Consider the following 13,944-nt stretch of genomic DNA (forward strand, 5'->3'; position numbering starts at 1 on the left):
ATTTGTTCAGTAAAAGAAGAGATGGTCGGGACAAGACATTTAACCAAAAAATAGGATCATTAAGTTCTTATAAAACTTATCACTAAAATACCCCTATATGGAGATGAAGCTAGGCGTGTCGAAAATGATTTTCTATGAAATGATTGTCGGACAAAATGAATTGGTAAGAGGTTAGTTAAAGATTCTATAACATTATCACAAAAATACCCCTAAAGAGGATCAGGCTAAGTGGATTGAAAAATATTTTCTATGAGATATTGGTTAGCCGAAATGAAATGGTAAAAGGTCGGTTAAGAAGGAGATGGTTAGGTGAAACAAGAGAATTAGTTGGTTAGTAAATGAGGAGATGGTTAGGGCTAGACATTTGACTAAATAGGATGGTCTAGTTCATATAATACATGTCACTAAAATACCTCTATATGGAATAAAGCTAAGGATTGAAAATAAGTTGGCTGGATAAAATGAAATGGTAAGAGAGCAATTAAGGATTCTATAGAACCTTTCACTAAAATACCCCTTGAGGGATAAGGAAAACGGATGGAATATTTTTTTTATGAGAAGTTAGTTGACCGAAATGAAATGGTAAGAGAACGGTTAAGGAGGAGATCGTTAGATAATAATGATAGTTAAATATGCGAGATAATTTTAATATTTTATTTATATCTTTAATCGTACAAACGCATGTATATCTCACTTATTGGAACTCTAGTCAAATTCTCAAGTAACAATTAATAAATATATTTCAATCTATAAAAAAATATTTTTCTACCCCTAATAAATAGGGAAATAAATAACAAATATTATTCATATTCATATTCATATTCTCACTTAGAACATGCTACATTTCTTACATTCAAACAAAAGTTAGTTTTTTATTATTAAATATATTATATTTTAATTAAATAATTTATTATGTAACAAATTTAAATATATTTATGTATTCTTTAAAATTTTAAAATATATATTTATATATAATTTAAAATAATATGTGTGAATTATTTGATTTTGAAAAGTATTTATTAATTATAAATTAAATATTATCTAATTCATAATTTTACATATATTAATATAATATAATTTTTGGTGTTAATAGATATAGAAATATCAAGTTTTTTTTATATGTTTAATCACATTTTCTTTCTTTCAGATTAAATATGAGCTTTATATGTGATAATATTATTATTGTTATAAAAATTCAGAATGTAAAAAAAAAAAAATTGTATGGAAAGAAAGCAAAAATTGCCTAACTTATCGTAACTAAGACCCTACTTGTGGGAGTTACCCTACTTGTGGGAGCTCCCCATGTGATATAGTTAAAGAGATAATAACTATTCATCACTGGCCAGGGATTAAGACAATGATGATAAGGGCTTCAGATTTCTGGAACCGTCCTGTCTTGTCCTGTCTTGTCCTGTCCTCAGACTTCTAGAACCGTTTTACAACCAGCAAAGGTAAGAGATCTGGGAGGCGGGATGGAAGGCTCCAAAGGTTTAATAATTCTCCGGTAAATAAAAGATAGAAAACCATAGTGTAATTTTTTAGTGTTGTCCACGCCAAACTCGGAGAAAATTAAATAGAATATGTTTCTTTTCATTTATCGTGAGCCACGTATTTTGGAGAAAGAAAATCGATTAGACTAAACACGAGGAGGTCGCAGTAAAAAAAAAATTACACAAACTCACCTGAAAGAGTCATTAACCAAAAATGTTGACTTTTTAAGTTTTTATTTTATTTTAATAACATTTGTTTTTCAAGAGAGATTTTTTTTAATTAGTTTAAAGATCTTATTCATATTCAATAAATTGAGTCACACTAATATATTAAAAGAGAGATCAATTCTATTAATTTATAAAAAATTCAAAATCAGGTTTGAAGTTGAATGAGTGATTTATAATCAAATGAACGTCTATTAAAAAATTGATGTAAGTAAACTTATTATATCATTATATTTTAATTTTCAAAATGTGTAATAAAACTCTAATATATATATGAATACATTTATGAGGAGTGATAGAGTGAGGGAATTTGGTGATAATATATATATGAATACATTTATGAGGAGTGATAGAGTGAGGGAATTTGGTGAGGGAATTTGGTGAGGGAATGACGTGGCATCACCTTCATTTGATGGAAAATGTAAAAGTGGGAGGAAAGAGAGAAAAGAGAGAAATTATTTGATTTTTTCATCGAATAAGATTATGCCACGTCATTCCCTCACCAAATTCCCTCACCTAATCATTTCTCTTTATGGAGGAGTGATAGAATGAGGGAATTTAGTGAGGGAATTTGGTGAGGGAATGACGTGGCATCACCTTCATTTACTTTCATTGGTTGAAAAATGTAAAAGTGAGAGGAAAGAGAGAAAAGAGAGAAATTATTTGATTTTTTCATCGAATAAGATTATGTCACGTCATTCCCTCACCAAATTCCCTCATTAAATTCCCTCACCTAATCATTTCTCTTATGAGGAGTGATAGAGTAAGGGAATTTAGTGAGGGAATTTGGTGAGGGAATGACGTGGCATCACCTTCATTGGTTGGAAAATGTAAAAGTGAAAGAAAGAGAGAAAAAAGAGAAATTATTTGATTTTTTCAGCGAATAAGATTATGCCACGTCATTCCCTCACCAAATTCCCTCACCAAATTCCCTCACCTAATCATTTCTCTATTTATAATTTTTTATTAATTTTAAACATTGAATACATATTATTATAATTTTTTTTAAATTTTTTTATTTATATTTCTATCTGTGTATATCGCACGAAAAATTTTCTAGTTATATCTAGAAGTGTATATATTTCGACTACCAATAGAAGAAAGTAAATTAAAAATTATGAATGAAACGAATGAAAAATAAGTGAATTTTACAATTTGTTTTTAGAATTATTAAAATTATTTATAAAAAAATTAGTGTATAATAGCACTTTCTTACCATCAAAATAAAATAAAATTCCGACCCTAATGTAGATTCTCCACTATAAATTAATTATCTTTTGGTATCATGGTATGAATCATTTATGAATTTCAGGGTTATAAATATTTTAATTTAAATTATATCGGGTAAGACAACCAAGATTTGGAAATATAAATGTAATTTTTCTCAAACTCATGTTAATGAACTCTTACTTGATAAAAGGAAAAACTAAAATATTGAAATTCTTGTACAAATTTTTTAATAATTATATAATGTCAGAAATGTTGTCAATCCCTTTAGCAGGTGTAAAGGATGATGGTATTAAACTTTGACCTTGGTCTAATAATGGACAATATAACGTTAATTTTGATTATCTAGTTGAAACTTATATCAACCGTGAGAATAATTTGTAAAACGATTTTGATATTTGGAAAAAAAAATTGGAATCTTAAGTTCCCACCAAAAATAAAATATAATTATGTGGAGAATCATTAATAAACAGTGACATCAAAAATGAATCATTCAAAAACAAATGTTATCACTGTCATTATGTGCAGTCAATGCAAAAACTCGCATGAAACATCTAAACATGCTCTTCTTAATTGTGATTTTGTCAAAAATATTTAGTATAAATCAAATATTCAAATTAAGTATCCTCATAATAATGATTATACTATACAGGATTTGATAATCTTAAATTTGAAAAACATTGAAAGGCGAGATGATGATCAGTTGGAAAAAATTGTGTGGATATTCTCAGAGATATAGAAGGCAAAAAAAATAATTTACATTCAAAAATTAAAATATAGACGAGAATTGAATTATTAAAACCGCCACACGAGGATTATGAGCATATGGTCAAACTAAACTGAAAGAAAAGTTGCAAAAAAAGAAGTGAGTTGGAAGAAACACAAAAATATATTCACCCAAAAAAGTTATGTTGTAGTGATATTTTGCATACTGAAAAATTATTATAAGAGTGACAAAATCTTTTGAGGGTGTTGATGTAACAATTGTTGAAATTGAGGCTTTAAGACTAGCAACGAAAATTGTGGAGGAATTACTGTTGGAATTTTTAAACTAATTCTATTAATGAATGGAAATTAGAATATGGGTAATAAAATTAAATCAATTTCATGTGAAATTCAAATGTGAATTATAGGGTGAAATTTTATCCAAATGTATGAATTAATTAATTTAAATTAATTAATCAAAATGCCTTGATGACCAATTAACAAAATATTGTTAATTTGTAGTGTGACTTACATGAGTTTGTTATTATTATTAATTATTATGATAATTTAATATTATTATTAACATATTAAAAAACCATGTAACGTGAGTATTGCAAAATAAATGTCTTCATTAATTTTGGCAAACGATTATTTCGACAAAATAAAGTTGTTAATTTAAAGGAATAGAAGAATCTACAAATAAAGATAATTATTTATTGTATATATATATATATATAAGGTTAATTATTATTAATATTATTTGTATGAAAGCTTACACTTATAAGCTAATATTCTAAAGAAAAATGATGTATATTTATAATACAAACGTTTTCTATAAAATAAATTAGAAAACAATAATTTATTTTATTTTAAATAAATGTTTGTTGGTTATTAAAATTATTAATAATAATGAATAAAAATAAGAAGCTAACTAATATGTTAGCTTTCAATTTTCAGAAAATTAATGGTGTTAAAATTAATTATAATTGAAACATATGGTTTCAGTTTTAAAATAATTAATTATTATTTATATATATTGTTAAATTAATTAAGTTTGATAATTAAAAGAATGTGATATTAAGATTAATAACTAAGAAGAGATAATATATTTATTTATATAAATATATATATTGTCTTATATATTATATTTTGATTATGATGTTAAGTTAAATTTGTAATATATTTATTTGTTGACAAAGTTTAATCAAATATAAAATATAATTTGTCTCCGAAAAGAAGACAAATGGTTGTAAAAGTGCAAGGATGATGAAAGAGCACATTTGCGCAGTGGTTCAAAGTTCAGACGCAATTTTGCGTGGCAGAAGGGAGTTCAGACGCAATTTTGCGTGGCGGAAGGGAGGTCTCGTGTTCAAATCCAGTTGATGTGATTTCTTTTGTAGAAATCAGATTTGCTAAAATGACTATGGTCATTGTTATTAAAAACTATTCCAATTTCTTGTTTAGAAATTGTGAGTTGAATGGGGGTAGTCAATGATTTCTTTAAATCAGACTAGCTAAAATGACTTTAGCAACCATTCCAATTTCTTGTGTAGAAATTATGAGTTGAATGGGATAGTCAATGATTTCTTTATAGAAATCATATTTGTTAAAAGTCATTGATGTCGAAATCATTCCAAATTCTTGTGTAGAGATTATGAGATGAATGGGTAGTCAATGATTTCTTGGTAGAAATCAGACTCGTTAAAATGACTTTATCCATTGATGTTGAAGATGAATGGAGTAGTTGATGATTTCTTTATAGAAATTAGACTTGAGTCATTGATGTGAAAATTATTATAATTTATTGTGTAGAAATTATGATATTAATGGGATCGATAACGATTTTTATAAGAAATCTGATTTGTCAAAATGATATTAATCATTATTGTTGACATAATTATAATTTCTCATGTAAAAAATTATGAAATTAATTGGGAATCCTAACGATTTCTTATGTAGAAATTTAATTTGCTAAAATGAATTTGTCATTTATATTTTGAAGCATTTTAATTTCTTTTATAGAAATTATGTGATTAATAATGACAGAAAATGAAGGTCATATGTATAATGAGATTAAATAAGTTGTTTGTGTTAGAATTTATTCTAATCATGTATTTAAAGAGACTCGGCTATGTTAGTCAAAACTGTCTTCGCCAAAATTTGTCTCGGTGAGAACCATTTTCCCAGATTTATTTTGAGCATGCATAGTCGCTTCACGCCGATTATTGTTCAAAACATGGCAATGTAAGTGCTTCGATTAAGACATAAAATATATTTGTAGTTATATTTAATTTGATTATGTTGCTAAGTGATTATTAATATAAATCATGCATATTAGCTCATAATATGATGATTCATGTTCATTCATAAATAAAGATTTACTTTCTATCTATTTTATTTTAATAGATAATTTTGAAAGTTGTCACAAATTATGTGTTCTTTGATGGACAAAGATTTCTTATAGAATGTTAAAGGTCATCTAATTAATTAAGAAACGAATAATTGATGACATAAATATTTATTTATATAATTAGTTAGTTTTATATTTGATTAAAGATAAATGATCAACATTCTAATTAAGTGTAATAATTAATATTCTAATTAATTATCATGTATTTTTTAAACGGTATTATTAATGATAAATGAAATTGTATATATATTTGTTTAATAATATATGACATATTATTTATTTGATTACGTTTCTATGTTATTGACTATATATATTATAGTTGTTTTGTTGTGGTGACTAAAATTAATGAAGCAATAATATACAATATCATATATATGGATATATTAATTTTGGTTTAATATAATATATTTGATATACATTGTTCATCCATCGTTAAGACTTACTTAATTTGATAATTTTAAAATCAAATAATTACAAGGAAAGTCTTGTTTGATTTGAGAATAATGTGGCAAACGTACCGATATTACGGGATGTAAACGTGCAACCGGAAATAAATGTTTAAGCGACTTCGGTCAAAGATGTTTGAAACATTATGATTTCTTTTGTAGAAATCATGTGATATGGTGAATATTTATTTGATTTAAATATTATAATTTCTTTATAGAAATTAAGTGTTGAAATAAATATTTTAATTGATTAAATATTAATTTCTTATGTAGAGATTATGTGAAGAATGATTTATATATGAATAAACATTCTAATCTCTTGTATAGAAATTATATTTTATTCAATTAAATATTTATAATATAGTTATCTTATTCATTGTATGATAATTATAACAAAAGAAATCTGTAAAAGAACTATGTGAAAATTTCTTGATTAGAAAATCATTGATTTTAAATCATACAAATGTGTGTGATTTAAAAAGGATACCAACACGAATGTGGGGGCAAATATTTTTATTGATTATAACACTAAAATAATTGTGTATATTATGATAAATAAAAAGATAATTTATTGTTAGAGAAATATGTTCTCTATAAAAGATAAAGTTGCGCAACTTTACAAAAAGAAAGAAAATAACAAGAAAATGTCTTGTTTATATTTTCTGAGTTGGTGCTCAAATCGATATTTAAAATTTGAGGATTTGAAATCAAGAAACATGTCATATTTTGACATTACTTTCATAAAAATTTTGAAGAATCAATGTCTTCAAAAGGATTTTATGAAATAAATAAAAATGAAAGTTTATAAAGTCTTGATATGACTTATAACAAATTTTATAATAATGACATGAAAATTTGATCATACTTTTATTAAAAGTAGATGTGACAATTATATATATATATATATATATATATATATATATATATCATGAAGACAATGAAAATTATTTCATTACGTGTCTTTTGTACGATATTTTTATCGTTGAAAATTACGATAAAAATGATTAAATCTATTAAGGATTTGAATTGCACTACAACGAATATCATGTTGTTATCAAATGATATATTGATATTATAAATGAAAGACTTTACGTCTAAAAGGAATATGTTACACTTAGAAGTGCAATCTACGTATGGAAATCTTCTAAGAAACTTATGATGGATAGATTAAACGTTAAATCTATATTTTTGACTTATGTCGAAAAATAAAATATTTTTATGCAAAATATATAATCGTTTACACGAAGGCAGAATAGTTCAAAGGTATTTGTCTACTATTTAGCCAAGTAAACAATATTTTCATAAAAAAAATTAAATGATAAGCATGTACGAATGACTATGCTTCTATTAGAAGATGTTCCAATGCTAACTAAGAATGTACCAACAAAAATTTATAATTATTGTGATAGTAATTTGAAATTGAACAAGCTTAGAAGTCAATGATAAGTCTAGACATACACGTCTTAGACATAATGTCATTAGACTATACTCTCTAATGGAGTTATCAAATTTGACTATGTAAGTCAAAGATAACATGTGGATCCACTAATCAGATTATTGAATAGAGAGATAATTTTAAGTCTTTTGAGACATTAGCCTACTATAAGTTGGTATGAAGGAAAACCCAACATATGCAGACTGGATATCCCAAGAACTAGGTTCAATGGGACAACCTAATTGTACTAACTTGGAAAGTTATTGTTGAGGATTAATCCTATAGCGAAACAATATATATTTTGACAAGGATAAGCATATCACTTTTAATGATTCTTTGTGAGCAAAGAGATCACCTATGTGAGGGAGAAGTGGGTCGCTTCGAAAGAATTGCACGGCTCAATTTTAGATCCTCTCACAGAACCAGGTGCGTGTTCCATGGCAAAATGGACACAACCATGAGAGCTTGACATGTATTAGGTAGAATTCTATGTGAAAGTGTGTAATCGTTTACACAAATGACAGAATAGTTCAAGGACATCGAGTCTATTAATCGGCTAGTAAAGCTATATACTTTCATAAGGGAAGGTTCAAAGGGTTACACCTACCTATCCTATGTACAATTCAACTGTTGAACCTTTCACCGGGTTAATCTTTCAATTTCCATTAATGTGGGGGATTGTTGGAATTTTTAAACTAATTCTATAAATTCTATTAATGAATGGAAATTAGAATATGGGTAATAAAATTAAATCAATTTCATGTGAAATTCAAATGTGAATTATAGGGTGAAATTTTATCCAAATGTATGAATTAATTAATTTAAATTAATTAATCAAATGCCTTGATGACCAATTAACAAAATATTGTTAATTTGTAGTGTGACTTACATTAGTTTGTTATTATTATTAACATATTAAAAAACCATGTAACGTGAGTATTGCAAAATAAATGTCTTCATTAATTTTGGCAAACAATTATCCTTCATTAAGAAGAAATATTAAGGCAAATGAAGAGACAAGCAATGTCAACCGTTGGATCAATTGATGATTTAATTAACAGTTTATTATTTCAACAATCTAAATAAGCATTCTATCCCACACCATCCGATGGACAAAAAAAACCACATCACTTCATCATTTTCATTCTTTCTCACTCTAGAATTTCAAAAGTCTTCTTCTTGTTTTGTGAGTGTTCTTCGAGTTCTTCGCTCGATATTTTGTTGAAACCCGGTGATAGTTCAGGTACTTTATTAAGTTCGTTGTGTAGTGATTTCGGTGCTGAATCACTACTAGATTCGTTGTACCCTGGGAGACAGTCATCTGTGATAAGCTCTAGCACATGGGGAGACGGTGGAACTGTTTTAAGGGAAATGTGTCTAACACATATCTCGAATCAACCATCAAATACGGTGATATTGTTCTTCGTATATATTATTTTATTTTTATTTATTTCTAACATCGTATGTATATATATTTTTCTGTTATTCAAGAGAATATATCTAACAATTACATCTCAATGACGTTATCATATATTATGACTATTAGAAATCTTGAAACGTCAAAATCGAACAAATACTAAAAGGCGAGACCGATAAAAATAGACATTCTTAAATGTTTAGAAATCACAAGGGTTTCAAATAGCTTGGACTAAGAAAGAACTCTACCCTCTCTGTCGCACATTAGATTGCAATAAAATATACAGAAATTGATTCACCGATTACGTGAAATGAGCTTAACCTTCAATAAATTCAAAACATACTTCTCACTGACCACAAATATTTTGATGAATTTGACGAGTTTGTTGACGAATTAAATCTCGACAATCGAACTGAATTAAGATAACTTGACGGATAGAACTAATGAGAAAGGAAAAAAATGACACATATACAACTAAAGTAAACTACTATGGTATTTTCTCATTTAAAAATATATATCACTTTTAACGAAAAGTAAATAAATAAATAAATTCATCCAAAATTAACAATTTTTTTATGCAATGATCCAAATAAGTAGTAAATAATAATAATAATAATAATAATAATATAATAATAATAATAATAATAATAATAAATAAATAAAACTAAAAAATTAATTGTCCAATAAACCTTATGCATAAACTTTTTTCTCATTAATTTATTATATCTCTCACCTTCAATTCCAGCACAAAGTTACTGATTTTACTTTTTCTTGACATGAACATTTTTTTTAAATAATTAATCCTAATTATTATTTTATTAATTAATATATTTAACTATAAATGATAATGTGTTTTAATTTTTTTTTAATAAAATTATAGTGATTAATGATCTAGCATGACATAACTAAAATGTGCATAAAATATTTCTAAATGAAAAAAAAAATTATTGTAGTTCAAAAGGAAAATAATATCACAAAAAAATTAAAAATAAAGAAAAATGATCAAAAACAAAATATAAAAAGTTAGATAAAAAAAAAAGTTACAATTTTACAAAATAAATTTGACAATAGTGATTGTGATTATGACAACAAAATAAAAAAAAAAATTAAATTTGGAGACCATACCTTCTATTAAAATCGCAATTCAATTATGAATGCAAAAACAATTGTTCCAAGTATTCAGCCATCGATGGAGGTTTCCAAAAGTGAGCTATTTCTAAAAAAATTAAAATATTTTATAAGTTCTTAAAATTTAAAATAACACTATTTTAAGATTTTTCATAAATATAATTAGTTAATTATATAAAATCATAATATCGAAAATTTTAATGATCAACTCGCACAATTTAATTGTCTAACCCAAGTCATAAACTCAATGCCACTAAGTTTTGGCAGTATTTTATCAACTCAAATCAACTATAGTGTTAAATGGGAGCCTTTATCAATATCAAAAGCAACTTAACATAATGACAAAATAGGAATTATTTGATTGCACCACCACATGGAAAAATTGTAAGAGTTGACTTTTGACGAATTTATTTACTTTAAATTATTATTATTGTTCTTACATATTTAGCAGTTTATTCCTGGTTTACTTTATCAATTTTAGTCAAAAGTCAACTCTCAAATAACATTCTAATTTGATCTTCTCTAACTCAATAGTCCAGATTTTCTGCTAAATATTGTGACTTTACCACACGGAAAGAATTTCTACTTTTGAATATTCTCAAAAGTTTCTCTAACCAATATTTATATTGATTTTCATGATGATGGTCTCTCATTCGTATTTTATAGGTGTTTTTCTTTTTTTCACAAACTTATTATTCGCATTTGATTAGTTAGTAGGTTCCCTCTATTTTGATTAGTTAATAGGTTCCCTCTTTATCCACGAAAGATCTTTTTTATCAAGTGCGAAATGAAAATTTTAACTTTTTAAAAATATAATTGCTTACAATGATTGTAAAAGTATTTTTTTTCAAATTATCATAGTAAAATTTAAAAGTAATTTTGATTTTATTTGATATAAAAATGCAATTAAATTAGATTAAAAACAAATTATATGAAAACATGAATAAATAAATTAATTTTTTAATAAACTTTTATATCATATATATGTGTAATTACCAAACATATTTTATTTGACTTTGAAAACAAAAAATACCAAATAAGTTCAATTTAGGTCTAAATATTTTATGTTAATTAAAATTTCAAATATTAATTTATCATCTATTGTATTCTCTCCCAGCCAATATATATATATACATATACATAATAAATATATATATATATATATATAAATATATAAAATGGGTGTACCAAATGTCAACGTCAATTACGAGTTGTAATTTGCATATTTATATTTTTTCCTACCATTTTGGAGGTTTTATAAACAAAATATATTCTATATTTTAGTGGATGTGTTTACGATGATATATCAGTTCTTCATCTAAATATCTCGATATTAAACTTGGGTCACAAAACAAAAACTAAAACAAACTCCAATTTTTCAATATTTCACTGAATTGTTATTAACTGATAAATAAGGATGTTTGAAGAAACAAAATAATAGAGTTTATGTAGGATAGAAGTATTTTAATTGAAAACCAAAAAGCTTGATCCACTTGTTTTTACATTACAATGACAACGTGTAGCATGGGAAACTATAACTAACAAGATTAATTGTGTACAATTATCAGATTGTTTTTAAACGTGCTTTATGAACATAAATGGGAATGGTTAAGCTAATTCATTTGTTTAAAGTCGAAGAACGACATCCTTCACCTATGTTATTTGGACGGCTTGAAAGAAAACTGAAACTGATTTGTGTAACTCGAAATCGAAACGAATAGTGACAATATCATTTGGGCCTAAAGCAGCCTCAGGCCCTAAGCATACTTTGAAATGTATGAAATTTTAATTTATGTATTTATTTATCCTATTTCAATTTCAACAAATTCTCAAACCAATAAAACATAAAAATTAAAATTAGATTCCCAAATTATATATAATTACAATTACTTCATTGAATAAACAAATATAATTTAATTCATTTTGACTCATAAAGTATTAAGCATTAAACAATTAACTAAGTAACAAAAATGAAAGTAACAAGTAAAGTTAATTAACCGAACAAAATTAATAAAAATGTGTAAAAGAAAGTTAAATGTGTCTATTTCTTTAAATAAAATATACTACAACAATTGCAAAAATTTCAAGAAGAAAATAAGGTCAACTATTTAATAATCAAAAATCCAAATTAGTGGTCAAAAGTTTGAAAATAAGGAAGTGTGAAAATAGTTGGCATTGACCTTATTTTAAGTAAATAATTCACATTAAATTAATTATTTTATAATAAATTTTGTTTGAAGTGTTTTTAAATTAGATAGGTTATTTATGATATTTAAATTGGCATGCATATTTATATTAAGTTGGTTTTAAAACAATTTGAGAAGTTAGTTTCTCTGATTTGCATGTATTTTTATTTATATAGCTTTACCAATCATATGATCATATTTTTGATGCTTTTGAAGCTTTAAATTTATAATTTATGACAAATTTTATTATAACTTGTAATAAATTGTTTATTTATGGGTTTTCATAGTTTTGTATTTTTTTTTAGTACAAATTATAGATAAAATAAATGATATTATCTTTTAAAAAATTAAACTTCTAGTGTAATAAGAAATTTGGAAATACATATTTTTCTTAAACCCAAAAAAAAATCTAAAATATGTACATAAAAAGAGCTCTAAATTTTCAAATATTTTAAATTTTAACTTAAAAATTAATAAAATTCACATTTATGTAATCTTTTTCATTGTCTTCGGCATCATCTTAATTATCATTATTGTCGTCATCTCCATAGTTGTTCTCTTTTTAGTCGTCAATGGTCTCAACAAGAAGGGCTCATGTGGCTGGAGCAACCTTGTGATCTTTTTCTTCATCGTTTATCTAAAAAAAATTAAATAAACAATCTTAGTTTTAATGTAACTCTAAAATATTTTATTGTAAAAAAATTGACATGTCTAGTAAATTGAATATAAAATACAACATATACAAAGTTAAAATAGGCAATACTCACTCATTTGTCGTCGTCATCATTTTTATTGCATTTACCATCCTTTTCGTCGTCGATATCTATTGTCTGAACATGAGTGACTTTAATGGTTGAGACAGACTAATGGTCGTATTTCTCCTCTAACATTGTTTTTGTAGTTTATTAAAAAAAGAAAGAAATGATAAAAAATTGATAAAGAGACCTTCATTTAACTTTTTTTCTTATCAACTCACCTACTTCTTCGACTTTTTATCCTCACTTCTGCACTTAACCATCTTAACAGTACCAACATTTTTTGCCCTCACTTTTGTTAAACCAACCACCTTAACATATCAACATCCTATTTACCCTCATTTTTTCAATCAACCGACAATATCATTCATATATTTAATCACAAATACATTTTTTTTCTCCAATGAACATTTTGTTACTAATTTTGTGACCACACTTCGAGTATTTTATATTAAACCATCTTATATCATTACTGTGACAGTGTGACCTCTTTACCATCACTTCGACAAACCAATCTCCA

This window comes from Impatiens glandulifera, chromosome 8 (genome assembly GCF_907164915.1).
Source record: "Impatiens glandulifera chromosome 8, dImpGla2.1, whole genome shotgun sequence".
NCBI classification, from domain to species: domain Eukaryota; kingdom Viridiplantae; phylum Streptophyta; class Magnoliopsida; order Ericales; family Balsaminaceae; genus Impatiens; species Impatiens glandulifera.